Source organism: Falco biarmicus, chromosome 1, assembly GCF_023638135.1.
Source record: "Falco biarmicus isolate bFalBia1 chromosome 1, bFalBia1.pri, whole genome shotgun sequence".
NCBI classification, from domain to species: Eukaryota; Metazoa; Chordata; class Aves; order Falconiformes; family Falconidae; genus Falco; species Falco biarmicus.
This window is the reverse complement of record NC_079288.1, coordinates 44,718,449-44,733,747: the sequence shown is the minus strand read 5'-3', so window position 1 is coordinate 44,733,747 and position 15,299 is coordinate 44,718,449. Positions and strand designations below refer to the sequence as shown.

Genomic DNA, 15,299 nt, shown 5'->3' with positions numbered 1-15,299 from the left:
CCAGGCCCTGCCCAGCCGCTCTCCCCCAGCCTGGAGCGCTGCGGGGGGTTGCTGTGACCCAAGGGCAGGGCCCGGCACTGAGCCTGGTGGAACCTCGTACAGTGGCCTCGGCCCATCGGTGCAGCCTGCCCAGACCCTCTGCAGAGCCTCCTGCCCTCAGGCCGACCAACACTCCCGCCCAGCTGGGGGCCATCTGCAAACTGGCTGAGGGTGCGCTCCATCCCCTCAGCCAGGCCCTCCATAAAGACACTGAACGGGCCCCAGCACGGAGCCCTGGGGACACCGCGTCTGACCGGCCACCAGCTGGGTGTAACCCCACTCACCACAACTGCTTGGGCCTGGCTGCCCAGGTAGTTTTCTTACCCAACAAATAGCATACCCATCCAAGCCACGGACAGACAGTTTCTCCAGGAGAATTGTATTGGAGATGGGGTCAAAGGCTTTATAATGTCTAGATTGACAACATCCACAGCCTTTCCCTCAGCTACTGGATTGGTCACCTTGTCTTACAAGACCAGGTTCATCAACCAGGACCTGCCTTTCATCAGCCCAGGCTGGCTGGGCCTGATCCACTGGTTGTCCTGAACATGCTGTGTGATAGTGCTGAGGATGACCTGCTTCATCATCTTCCATGCACCGAGGTCAGGCTGACAGCCCTGGAGTTCCACGGATCCTCCTTCCTGCCCTTTTTGTAGATGGGGGTCACAGTGGCTAACTTCCAGTCTTCTGGGACCTCCCCAGTTTGCCAGAGCTGCTTATAAATGATGGAGAGTGGCTTGGAGAGCTCTTCTATCGGCTCCCTCAATGCCCTCGGGTGGATCCCATCTGGCCCCATAGATTTGTGTGTGTCCAAGCAGAGCAGCAGGTCACTAACCATTTCCTCCTGCACTGTAGGGACTTCATTCTGCTCCTCATACCTGTCTTCCAGCTCAGGGGGCTGAGTACCCTCAAGGAACAACTGGTCTTGCTATTAAAGACTGAGGTAAAGAAAGCATTAAGTACCTCAGCTTTTTCCTCATCCTTTGTGGCAATGTTCTCCGTGCATCCAATAAAGGATGCAGATTATCCTTGGCCCTCCTTTTGCTTCTAATATATTCGTAAAAACATTTTTTGTTATCTTCTACAGCAGTGGCCAGCCTGAGTTCTAGCCTTTTTAATCTTCACTCTGCATAACCTCACAACGTCTCTGTAGTCCTCCTGAGCTGCCTGCCAAAGGTGGTAAACTCTCCTTTTTCCCCTGAGCTCCAGCCAAAGCTCTTCTCTGTTCAGCCCGGCCAGTCTTCTGCCCTGCCTGCTCGTCTTCCCACACACAGGGACAGCCTGCTCCTGGGCCTTTAAGATTTCCTTCTTGAAGAATGTCCAGCCTTCCTGGACCCCCTAGCCCTTCAGGACTGCCTCCCAAGGGACTCTGTCAACCAGGCTCCTAAACAGGCCAAAGCTGGCCCTCCAGATGTCCAAGATAACAGTTCTGCTGAACCCCCTCCTTATTTCTCCAGGAACTGAAAACTCTATCATTTCATGATTGCTGTGCCCAAGACAGCCTCCAACCACCACATCACCCACCAGTTCTCCTCTGTTCATAAAGAGCAGGTCCAGTGGGGCATCTCCACTGGTTAGCTCACTCACCAGCTGTGTCAGGGAATTGTCTTCCACTCACTCCAGGAACCTCCTGGACTGTTTCCCCTCTGCTGTGTTGTATTTCCAGCAGACATCTGTGGCGTTTGAGGCATGGACTTGGCAAGGGTGGTGAAGCAAAGGCATTTATTATTAGTTACAGCTTTTATAAGTTCATACTCTGTACGCGCACAGCTAAAAGCTTTACTATTAGTCAAACTCCACTGTCCGCACGCCCAGCCACTGTTCACTATAGACTACTCTCTGCTGTTCATGCTGTTCCCTTATCTTCTAGAGGTGAGATCACATTCCTCCTTTGTTTTTGTCTCATCCGGGTTTCTCTTTATACTCCCTCAAAGTTATTTACCTCTTTGCTGCAGGATCACAGCTGCACATCGTCAAAGCAAGGCCACAGCTGCACATTATCAATTTAAAAAAAAAACCCACTGTCTCCTCCCTACGGACATCCAGTAGGCTGAAGTCCCCCATGAGAACAAGGGCCAGCAATCATGAGACTTCTCCCAGCTGCTTGTGGAATGTTTTATCTGCCTCTTCATCCTGGTTGGGTAGTCTGTAACAGACTCCCACCAGGATATCTGCCTTGCAGGCCTTCCCCCTGATTCTTGCCCATAAACCTTTGACCGTGTTTTTACCATCATCAAGTTCTAGGCAGTCAAAACACTCCTTGACATACAGGGCTACCCCACCACCTCTCCTTCCTTGCCTGTCCCTTCTAAACAGTTTATAGCCATCCCCTGCAGTCATGTGAGTTATCCCACCATGTTTCCATGATGGTGACTGTCATAGTCTTTCTGTCATGCACAATCGATAGGGCATGGAGGGGTTTCAAGCATGGTCAGCTGTAGTTTGCTCTCTCCTTGATCCTCTTGCCATGGCTGGAACATAAGTAAGTAGTCATGTGATGGAAAGAAAATGAGGGGTTGCTTTGTCGTGATGGTTTTTGGATTCATTGTGTTTCTAGTGTACTTTCATAACAGGGAACAAACCTTAGGCACCATTCTCATTTTATTAAGATGTTTACATAAATATTGAAATAGCTCACTAAACCCAGTAGGTGTGTATCAGAGTATAACTGCTGTGAGCAGGGAATAATATTAATGGCATGGAGATGTCTGCTTATAGAGGTGGCATTAGAAAAATCATATATTCATATAACAAATACATGAGACTGGAGAGTGTATTTGAAATACCTTGAAATCGGATAGACACTTTTCTGCCTGCGTGAGTGCAATCTAAACTAGCTAGCAATATAGTTGGCCTTTAAGTTATTGTAAACATCAAGACAGAGCAATTCTCTTGCTCTTCAGTAAGAACAAAAAACTGGCACACTAGGACTCCATTACCTTGTCTGGACTGATTAAGAACTTAGTTTTGTGTAGTATTGTTACTCCCCTCAGCTGGAAAGTATGTAAGGGGAATAAAATATGATATCTCATTATTCTGCCAGGTCTGATACTCTGGATAATCCAAGTGCATTTTCATAAAGAATTATCCACATACTCCTTTATTTTCTAAACAAAAATCTAAATTTCTAAACAAAAAAATGAATGTTGTGGTTTAACCCTGGCAGGTAATTAAGTGCCACACAGCCGCTCGCTCACTCTCCTCTCACTTAGAGGGATGGGGAGGAGAATTGGAAAGGAATGTAAAACTTGGGGGGCTGAGATAAGAACAATTTAACTGTTGAAATAAAATAAAACCCAAAATAATAATAATAACAATAACAGTAACAGTTATAATGAAAAGGAGGGAGAGGAGGAGAGGAATGAAATCCAAAAGAAAGGGAGGAAATAAAACCAGTGACACACAATACCACTGCTCACTGCCCGCTGACTGATGCCCAGACAGTCCCCGAGCAGTGATCCGCAGGCCCTGGCCAACCCCCCCAGTTTACATACCAGGCATGACGTCCCATGGTATGGGATGCCTCTTTAACTAGTTTGGGTCACCTGTCCCTGCTGTGTCCCCTCCCAGTGTCCTGTGCCCCCCCAGCCCCCTCGCTGGCAGGGCCTGAGGAACTGAGAAGTCCTTGGCTTAGTGCAAACATCACCCAGCAACAACTAAAACCGTGTGCTATCAACATCTCAGTCCACATCCAAAGCACAGCACTGCACCAGCTACTAATGAGAAAATTAACTCCATCCCAGCTGAAACCAGGAAAATTAACTCCATCCCAGCTGAAACCAGGACAATGAAGAAAGCCATTTTCTGATTCTCCTCACCATGGATGGGTTCATCCAGGAAAATTACATTTTATTTCCTGTCCAATAGCTTGCTTCCCAGTTATATTTCTGGCCCTGCCCAGAAAGAGATTTTCATTCTTCCTGATATCAAGCATAAAAGAAAAAAAACCAACCAACTAAACTCGTAGCTGTGGTGACCTCCTTACCTTACAGAGGACACAGAGTTAATGTGATGTAAATACCTTTGTGCTACCCACACAACAGTCACTTCTCCCCACACCATTATCCACCCCAGACCTAAATTCCACCTGCTTACAAGCTTTATATCTGTTCAGTGATCCATATCTCTCACTTCATTATGAAATCAGAGGGGGAAAAATGAAATGTATAGACCTAGTACAAATCAGAAAGAACACTTTCACAAGTACAAGGAGCACTCATTTAACACATTTGGAAGAAATACTTCTAGAAACCTACTTCAGAGGACCCATGGCACATTCTTTCCTACATTTTTATTCCAACTTCAATCATATTTAGGTGTATTTTGTGAACATTTCTAACCTTACAAGGAGGATAATCACCAAGTAACACCCTAAGAGCACCTTTGTTCAAAACATTTTCACTAGTTTTCCTCAGGTAACAACAGGAATACTCAAACAATGGGAATGTCCTTTCCCTAAATGTTTTACTTATTTTAAAGGATTTGTTGTTGAGTTTTGTTTGTAAAAAGTGATACAAAAACAACATTTGGAGGATGGATTTCTAACTCCATCAGACAGAAAATACAGAGGCTTAGGTCAGAATCTGGTATTTGGTTTGGGTTTTTTAATAATTCATTGATATTTAGGTATAGGACTAAAGTTAATGGCACTTAAAGCATTGTGAATCAATATTAATTAAAGTGAAAATTAAACACCTATCAACTAACATTAGGCCAATAGTATGATACAAACTGGAAGGTAAGTTTTTTATGCAACAGGGAAAGAAAGAAAATAACTTTTTAAAAGGACTTTAAATAAATTTTAAAATAAATTAATACAATTTTCAATCCCGTTGAACTGTAGAGATTATTTTAAATTAATCTTTTAAAATCCACTTTTAAAAATCCTTCCAAATGTAATCCTTGGTTTAGATAAAAACCCAATTCCATTTTATTTTTTGTTGTTTATTTTTTGGTTAAACAGGCTATTCTATTTTAGATCACATGAGCTGCTATTAGAGTCAATGAATAATGATATTTCTTATGCAGTAGGGGCTTAGTCAGTCCCCATCATCTGTGGTTTATCCAAGGGGATTAACAATTTATAATCAAATCCAGGTGGATTAATCATGCCCTGGATAGGAAGGCTCAGAGCTGGCCTAGTGCAGAGCCAGGTCAGATCGGCTGGGCTTCTGAGGGCAGGTGTGGGACAGGGAATGTGCTCTGCTGTTTCCAGGCCACCCCACACACACACAAAAGGTTACTCATTTCTGTGTTGTGCAGAACCTTAGGAAACCAAACACAAAGACGCAAGTTAGTCATATTCACTGCAAATTTGTTCTTTTGAGCTCCACAAAATTAAAGTATAGAAAAATATGATGCAGATACAAATGGTGGTATGCAGTTAGCTTGGGTGCTGTTGGATTTACCAGTCCCCACTCAGATGCTTCCCCAATGTAATTCACTGTTCTTTCAGTCCAGAGCAGCTGTGCATAAAGGACAGAAGCCAACTCAATTCTCACTCTCACCAGCAAACCTGAGAAGCTCCCCAGAATCTGAAGCACCAGGAACAAAGAAGATCTTTTGAGTGGATGCGTGTGGACAGACTCTGCCTGCGTCGAGAGGGCTGGTGAAGAGCTGAAGCAGAGTGAGCTCAAGCTGCCTTTGAGCAGTGCCACACCACAACCTTCTTTGTATTTCAAGTGCTTCCATTATGTGTTTTTCCTGTTCTTTGCCTACCTTGGTCTCTGATTAATGAAACAGTGGATCACACAGCTTAGAAATTCAGTGTTAGCTTTTGCACTGGCCTGTCTTACTAAGTGACATAGTCTAATTCATTAAGTACTACATTCAGGTATAACCCTGATGCTACAGAAGCAGACCACTAGAGGCTTTACAGCATCCTGTAGTGCAGAGGTAGGCTTGCATGCCTCTGTAACAGCACCATGGCACGGCTATAGACACAGCAAGCCCTAGCTCTGTGTCTTAGAGCCAGAAGTCTTCCTGAGCTGTATTCCTTTCCTTATACCTGTACAAGGGCTATTTACAAAATCTGCCACTGTCTTTAGGTCTGCCCTCATTTTCTGCACTACCTTTCATATGATGATTTGGAAGGCAAGAAAAAAAGGAAGAAAACATAAGAAATAACAGTCAAGAGGACTGCTCTTTTACAAGCTCATTTACTTAGTTGCTTTGTGCAGAACAAGTCCATTTTCTTCTTGTCTTATGGCAAATATTTTTTCATCATCTTCCTTTTGTACAAAACATTTCTTTTGGCTACATTATCTAGGTAGCAGCTGAAGGTGAAGCATACGTTCAAAGACTAATAGGAAACACAAAGCCACTTGAATTCCACACAACAAAAATACACAAAACAGATCACAAACAGACATAGGAAGTATTTTTTATTTGCTTGTCAAAAGCAAGTCAACTACATGTTTACATGTAGTATGAGTAAATTGTTCTTATAATTTCAGTGTTATCCCTAGCATAACATGTAATTCAGTAGGCCACATACTGAAAGAAAATGCCTAAATCATTTTATTTATGAAAGACTGAGAAAATTTTGCTTTGTTTTTATTGCTTCTTTGGAATTTTTAATGATTTTGAAAAGCCTAACACTAAAAAGAAAGCAAAATCAGCTAATATCAAGTATTTTGTAACCTGTATTGTCCAGCTCCTTGTAATACGCAAATTTATATAAAGTACATAGCTTTGAAAGCACTCTTGATTATGAAAAAACATACATAAATGTAGATTTTGGAAACCAACTCACTCCCTTACAAAAGTTGCACCAATAATCCTGAAATCATTTATGTATTCAGACATAAAAGTGCTCTTAGTAGCTGTAATTGCATATTTTACAACAGTCTAATTAAAGAGCACATCCATTATATATAATATCTTGTTTGTAGTGAGCAGACATAAATCAGCACAAGGAAAAGCAGACAGTCTATTTCCTGTTCCCACCTGCTGACTCTTCAGTAAACAGCTTGAGGAGAGGGCAGTCTCACAAGAGAGATGAATAAATAATAAATGATTTGGCTTCCCATTTCTGCACCTTTGGAGTAGACTGACACTGGCTCACAGGTCCCTGTACTTCTCCAAATAACACTAGTATCTGTACTAACAAGGGTTAGCTGTACCTGATCACTGCCGTCATCTAGACTGTGTCTGGTGTAATCCGTTGGTAACAAACGATTTGCTCTAGGGGAAAGATCAAGAAAGAATTGGTTACTGAGATCTTCCTCTCTCTAACTTTGGAAATGCTGGGATCAAGAAATAAAGAAATTGACTTTAAGCATGTTGTGGAGTTGGCATTTAATGGGGTATGGGATCCCCTGATTCAGATATCTCCTTTAACTTGGACAGAGCATGAATTTGAATTTGGGTTTCCTGTAGTCTGTGTAAGGGCTCTGAATATTACAGTGAGAGTCATAGAATAGTTTAGGCTGGTAGGGACTCCTTAAGGTCATGTAGTCCAAGCTTCTGCTTAGCACGACTAACTTCAAAGCTTGTTCAGGACTTCAGCCAACAGAGTTTTGAAAACCTCTAGTGATGGACAGAGACCCTGCAGCCCCGCTGAGCAAGTTGTCCCAAGGCTTAACCACTCTCACCGTTAAGTACTTTTTCTTATGTGTAATCTCAATGTCCTTTGTTAAAACATGCAAAAAATGCAAATTATTCTTGCACTGTTCACCTCCAAGGCGTGGAAAAACACCATCCTTTCTGTTCAGGTAAGCATGAATCTGGGCTGCTCATGGATCAGCTTAAGCATTAAACTAAAGCCAATCTTAAAGTGTCTATCCCTCTCCAACTATTTTTTTTTTTAAATTTCATTTTAGATGGCAATTTATTAATTTCAATACAAATTAACTACTGTGTATACATGACTTTGCTATTTTTGTAATACATTCCGTGTAATATTGTATCAGTTGAAGGTTTAGACTACAGGTCAGTATCAGATCTTTCCCCTATTCATCAGAAATTGTGCCTGTCCCTGCATAAAAAACAAACAGAAAAAAATTAAAGCTTTACTACTTCTGTACCTTCATCCTGATATAGCATAGCACAGCTACCATTTTATGGGGAAAAAAGAAATTATAAGGAATACCTACACCAATGCTAAAAACAAAAAAAGTCACGGTCAGGAAACCTTAGTGGTGATTTCAAACTCTAAGTGCTCAGTACAAAAATACTATGTCAACACATTTTATAAAAAGCAAAACTAACGAAATAAATAATTTTTGCCATTACAACCAATGAAATGTCACTCGTTTCTTCAATTTAAAAGCAAGATTGTTCTTGACCTTTGGAGACACTTGAAGTCCATTGCAAAGGAACATTTAGTAGCTGCAGCTTGTACAAAGCTAAACAAGAATAAAGCCGCTTTAGCACAAGAAGTACAATTTAATATATGTTCCTCAAGGACTTCTGGTGCCATTTGCCACATATTTATAGGTGTCTTATATTTAAAAAGTTATAAACAAACTATTCTTTTCTTAATTAAAAGAAGTATTTTACAGTGCAAGCAAAAAACTAGGTTACCTAGCTGCAGCTGAAATTCACAGTTTCAGAGTAAGTTAAAAAAATTGCCTTTTGCTCATTGCAAAATTAAGATCAGGTTCTGATACAGAAAATTCAAATGGTGGTGTTTTTCAATAGTGACTGAGAAGTAATTGAGTAACATAAGCAAGGGTGAATATTATACTATAATTTTTTTAAGGCACATGTTTACCTAACTGAAGAAATGAGAAACTGGCTTATATCCTTATTTGCTCTGGATTCTATCTATATGAATTTTGAAAGGTGAGTTATCACACAAGAGCTCTGCAGTCACTGACATCCAGTGGTAAAGGATCAGCGAATCTGCCGTCAGGAAAGAACTTCTCAGCTCAGACAGAAATGGAGCAATGTTTTTTTGTGGAATTTTGTTGGAGAAGGTATGTCTGGTGTTTTGTTTTACTTTTGTAGTCGAGGTATGGTCCAGTACCCCAAAAACTCCCTGTGATGTTTATGCAATAGTGTCTACTTCTGGAAGGCTTCTGGGAAACAAAGAACCATTTCTGCTTTCTCCTTGCAGCTTTCAGTCTTTTCTGTAGCTAGTTGCATGGGAATACATATTGATGACACCCATGTTCTTAATCAAACACCTACTGTTTGTGATTGTGAAGATGGTCTTTTCCTGACCATTATCACTTTGCTCCTAAATCTGAAAATGAATTGGTGGCAATAATATTCACCTGGATCCACACACAGAAAACACTGGCTAAAATTGATCAACTGATTCTCGTAAGTTAAACACATTGAAATATCAGTACTTTTGATGGAAAACTGCCTCCCCTCCCCAAAATGTGAGAGAATTTCAGAGCATGTGGAGAAAGCAGAAACTTATTCCTGCTATGTAATGCATGGCTGATAGAAAATTAATGTAAGATATGTTCAAACTGACTGACAATGGCAACATGGAAAATGAGATGGAGAGAACAAAAGAGGTGTTAAATGCATTAAAAACTTGAAAATAGAGTAGAAATATATGAAAGGAAATGAAGACGGGAAAAGAAGAGTGAAGAAAAATGTATGAGCAGGAAAAATGATGAAAAGCAGGGCAAAAAGGTAAAAAGTAAACGGTCAGTATGAAGAGCAAGAAGCAGTAAGTGCTAGGAAGAGATATTTAATGAAATGTGCTGTACAGAGAAATAATAGCAAAAGGAGGATATAAATTGGAAACAGATCAAGTGCTTAATTTTGTAAAAGTTACTTGCTTACAAGAAAATGTGTAATTTATGCTTCACATTAAGAAGAGATTTGACTATACCGTCTGTTACAATTTAATAAATATTCATTTTTCACACAAAGCCTCTGTAAACTGAAAAGTAAACCAGAATAAAATAAAATAAAACAAATAATCAAACAAAACAGCAGAAGGAGAAAAAACCAACCAAACACACACATCAAAACTAAATATGCTGTTCTGTGCTTTTTGCAGTACTTCAGCACTGAGGCTCTTAAACATTGGGGTCCATCAAATTCAGTCAAGAACATTAGCCTGTAGATAAGGGAAATGCAGAAAAATATATTGAGGCAGCCGTTCTTAACTTTTTCACCAGTCTATTATACAGACTTAGACTTCCATGAAGTATGTTTTGCAATGTGGAAGAAACTGTAAAAATGAGAGAAAATAGAGATGTTAATATCAAGGGCATAGATTAAGACAATTACATTAATTTCCACCTGATAAATTACAGATTAACAGAAAGAGACCTCAGTTCATGTGGCTCTGAAAAGTACTGAAAGAGGCGGTCCTGAGGAAGGTTACTGCTGATGGGCTATTCCGTGAGATAATGCAGGATCTAAAGCAGGAAGGCAAGAACTGATGCTGAGAAGAGGCTAGGCATGAAAGGCATTTAGGAAACAATGTCTTTGCACAGACGGTGATTAATATGTTAAATGCACCACCAAAGACAGCAGCAATAGCTGTAACCGCAAACTCACTCCGAAACAGTTATACAAGCACTTAGAACAAAAAAACTATTACAGAGTATAAAGTCTAGACAGGTATTACTTGGTTATTGTCAGAAAAGGCAATGTGCCACCAACATATATTTAACATTCTGCGGGAAGGAGTTTTCTCCCCACTGCACACTGCTCATAGCCATTATCTTGCTGGCTGTTTCACAGATCTTTTGCACGTGCCCCTTCAGCAAATAGGTGTGAAAGTTAGTTATTCCTTTGAGAATGAGATATATCTTTATGGAGAAGGGCATCTTACAGGGAAATTGACAGTTCATGAGGGAGAATCAGAAAACAAAGATATTACCTAGTCTGCCTAGAACACATGAGTCTCACCTACACTCCCCCCACCCCCCCAAAAAAATCCAATAATAAATTAATCAACAGAATTGGGATATTCCTTCCTTACCCTTATACTAGTACAGGACATTGATTATATAGGCTGAAAAGTTTGCTGGTGGGGTTTTTTTTTGTTTGTTTGTTTTTTAATTAATCCTATATCCACCATTTTTATTAACTACAAAGACTGAGTGTGTGTTTATGGCTGTCTATAGCAGAATTTTTGGTGAGTGCACATATAAGGGTGCATGGACATATATTTGCCTTTTTAATACTAAATTATACAAATTCTTACACGTAGATGTAATCTAATCCTGAGGTTTAACTTTGCAGTTACCTGTCATCCTCTAAAGTCATTTATTAGACAAAAACCTAAACTGTTGCTACTTGTGTCATCCTAGAAGAAGGAAGTCAAGCTGCTGCCTCCAAAAGGACGTACATCTCCTAGCCCCAGCACACAGACTGAAGGGCAGAAAACCAAAGTCTGCTGCAATGAAAGCAAATGGGAAAGTCTTGGAAAGAGATGGAAAATTGTTGGGGACAATGAGCTTAGAGAGGAAAGAGAACTCAGTGAACTGCTAGTTCAATGTCCTTAGAAACATCCCAAAGATTGACCTGTATGATCATTGCATCCTAAATTCTTTGGAGCAGTTGTCTGGCCCCATTTATTATTGTTATTGTTTGTTTCGTAATACCAGCAAACAAGAATCAGGAGTGCTTAGTAGGATATACTGCATGAATGAGGAGAAGAACGTTTCTTCTGCTGTGACACGAGCCACAATAATCTATGCAAGTAGAGATCACCAAGGAGAAGCAAATGCATAGAATTAAGGTAACCAACCTGAAGTCATTACACATTAGGACAGGAGAGCAGCTAGAAACAGTGCCAAATTATTTCATCCAAGTGTTAAAAGAGTTTTTCTTGTAATAAAGATTATATTATTATTATTTACCCATCAATATTGTTGGGGGTTTATTCCTCCTGTTAAAATGGTTTCTACAGTCTTGAGACAGTAGCTCTTTTCATAGCACATAAGTAATCAGTGTGTTAGATGCCAGGAAGGCTGGCAACCTAATATGGAAAGAATAGGATAACAAGGAGAAATAAAGGTAACAGTGAAATGTCTTTTGTGAAGAACATCCTGAAATACCATTGCAGCCACTATAGGGATATTGACCTTTGAAACAAAGAAACTGCAATGCAATTTTTTTTTATTTTTTTTTTTTTGGTATGCCAGCCCCTTCTATAGTGACTTGAACTTCTATATTTTATGGACACAAATCTTCTCACTATATATTAATTCCCTTTTACCACTATCCATTTCCTGTAACCTCTGCCTATTTGTCCTTAGATTCTGAATGTCTTGTAGCAGTCCAGCTCTTTTAGTGAATTTTTGGCAGATGTCTAGGACACTGTAGATGATAACAAAGGAATTACAGTTAGTATTGAAATTAAATAACCTCCTGCTTTTCACTCGGCTTTTGTGGGAACTGTAAGATGAAGCTATTCCTGTTTTAATGGCAGCAATTCTCACGAAGTCAAAAGTGAAAATAAAGAGGTAGAGGGAAAATATATTTATCACGCTTAAAGCAACTGTTTTCATGGAACTACTCATACAGATGAGCATGTCCTTTCCTAGTTAGTTACAGCTAAAACTTTTTACTTCCAATGTGTATCTAATCCGCATGAATTTTACTTTTTCCCATCAAGGTGGCTGGGTTTGTTAGGTACTTTCAAAGTCCCTAAAAATCCTCTCAGATTTAAACGAATATGAATAATTGGGTGACATCTGAAAAATGTTTATTCTTTCCCTTTTCACCCAGTGCTTCAAGGTTTTTAGTAAATACATTATGCCATGGCCTAATGTGAGTCTTGGAGGACTCTAACCATTACAGAGCTTTGCAGATGAGAGTTTGGTTTTCTGCCAAACAAGAAAAACTTAATTTTTACAGTAACAGTATATTAATTTATGATCATTGTGAAATAGCACTTACTGAAATCAAGTAAATTCATTATTGCACACAACTGATGACACACAATCAATAGAAACTAAATCCTAAGCAACAATATTCATTGCTTTAATGATAATGTAGCAGCTTTCATCAGTTTCCAGATCAGTTTGTATTTTAAAGTCTATATTTCTGAAAATCTAATACATCAATAATTAATAGCACATATGAATAAAGTTTTGCTTGGCTTAACATAACTGAATAGCATGTTTTCTGTCTTCTGCACATGCATAGCTGTTTTACAGTGAAAAAAGAACAAATCCTTGATGCAGTGTAATTATTACAGAGCACTCTATGCAGTCATTGTAGCCCTTGAAGTGTTAAGAAACAAGAGTTTTTGTGACTATGTAACAGATGGAAAAATAGATTATTAGAGATGAGACTGCCCAAAGGTACAATCCTGTTAAACAATTGTGGACAGAAGCATTCTTCATGCACCATTTTCCAGTGTTAATGATTTCTTACAATTTCTCTGTTGTCCTGCACTGGAACAGACTTTTTTTGCTTCACATCAAATTTGCACAAAATAACACGAAATACTTAAGGTTAAGGGATGTTTGTTCTACACCTGTTTAGACTGTGACAGAGAGCAACATGGGAAGGAAGGGAGCAGCGTGGGAAGGAAGAGAGCATCAATTAACTCATAATCCAGAGAAATGCAGGAAACAGTGAAAAACAATAAAGACACTAATAAAAGCAAATAACATGGAAAGGGAGAAAAACTAAATGATAATGCCATTCTGGGGCAGCAAATGCAACCAATTCATCCATTTAGAAGAAGAAATGTATCCTTAAGGGCAAATACAAATTTTCAGGACCTTGCCTCAAAATATCCCTGTCTACAAAAGATTTAGGCTATTTATTAGCTTAACTTATTTAAAAGGCAAAAGGCAACAATAAATACAACTGCCAGTTGGTTGCTGTGCTGCCACCCAGTCTCTCTCTTACTCCCTCAAAGGGGGATGGGGTAGAGAATCAGAAGAGCAAATCTCAACACTGGTGGGTCATGGTAAAGACAGTTTAATACGTGAAGCAAAGCTGTGCATACAAGGAAAGTGAGTGAAAGAATTAATTCAGTTTCCCATCACCAGTCAGATGTCCAGCCACCTCCTGGAAAGCCTGGCCTCAGCATATGTCATGGTTACTTGGACAACTCCCATAACCATGAACATTCTTCCTTCCTCCTCCTTTCCCACAGCTTTTACTGCTGAGCACAACACTGTAGAGTGTGGAATATTCCTTCAGTAGGAAAAAGAAAACCTCGACATGATGTAGACACTGTTCAGTAATAGCTAAAACATGGCTGTGTTACCCACACTGTTTTAGTCACAAATCCAAAGCACAGCATCATTTGGGCTGCTATAAAGAAAATTATCTCTGTCCCAGCCAGACCCAGTACACCCATAGATGAGGTACAGGCCAGATGTCGATTCCTGTGCCTGACAAACAACCAGCAACCAGAGTCAATGAAAGAAATGTAATTTATGTATTTTCTTATGCATTGATTCGGACATAGCAGACATTGTTTATCCAGGTAGCAGGTTGCTTAAGTACCGGAGTTTACAAAACAGCAGCATTATGCTGGTTCACAATAGTTAGCATCTGTTTCAGGCACATGACCTTCTAATAATATATATGTATAATAAATAATAACTATATATAGCTAATAAGACCCTTATAAAGGCTCAGAAGAAAATATGTTTTAGTGGATATGATCCAAATCTGTAAGCTTGAGCTGCAAGTGAAATATAATGCTTAAGTACTGCATATGAAAATACAGTAAAAAAAAAAGAAGAAAATAGACTAGTGTCCTATTTACTACATAAGACAATGTCACTATGAACTATTGTCATCTGTACTTTTATTAAATCTACTGATGCAGTGACAGAGATAAAACTATAGAAGAAGAAACAGTGCTCTGAGTAATGAAATACTATTTATTAGTGTGGTTTCATTTTGTAAGGAAGATGTGTGGAAAAGATGAATAGTTTAACTGACTTATAGTCAAAGACATCATAGCTGGAATTACAGGTAATTATAATTTCTGAGAAACTCACCTCTGAGTTTGGACAAAGCATCAAGGATTCTTGATTAGCAATCTGCCACCTTTATAATGCTGTGAAAGGCGCAGGAAGTAAGGAGGGCAGTCAAATCAACCTTCATTAATCTTCTGTGCTTAAGCTTATAGGTCTTATATAAATAGAATATTAAGATAAATTACTAAGAGCCAGTGTTCTGCCAGAAAAGCAGTCTCAACCTCTTTTGTTGGCATACAGCTTTGACAGTGTTTTAATCCATATTAACTCTGTGCTATATTGTAAGTTTATATCCCTCAAGCAGATGGCACTCCAATTATTTATATTTGTAATAGACTCCCTCCTCCCTTGGAGAAAGCTAACGTGAGATAAATTTTAGAGCAC

At 39.5% G+C, this 15,299-nt stretch overlaps 1 long non-coding RNA gene across 1 annotated transcript; it reads right to left on the bottom strand.

The window, feature by feature from the left end:
• Positions 1–7,119: 7,119 nt before the first annotated feature.
• Positions 7,120–15,044, bottom strand: LOC130143822 (uncharacterized). Its single transcript, XR_008819884.1, has 3 exons — positions 14,937–15,044; positions 9,971–10,180; positions 7,120–7,222 (listed from the first exon to the last, which is right to left on the bottom strand). It is a non-coding gene; the product is annotated as an uncharacterized LOC130143822 (long non-coding RNA).
• Positions 15,045–15,299: the final 255 nt, after the last annotated feature.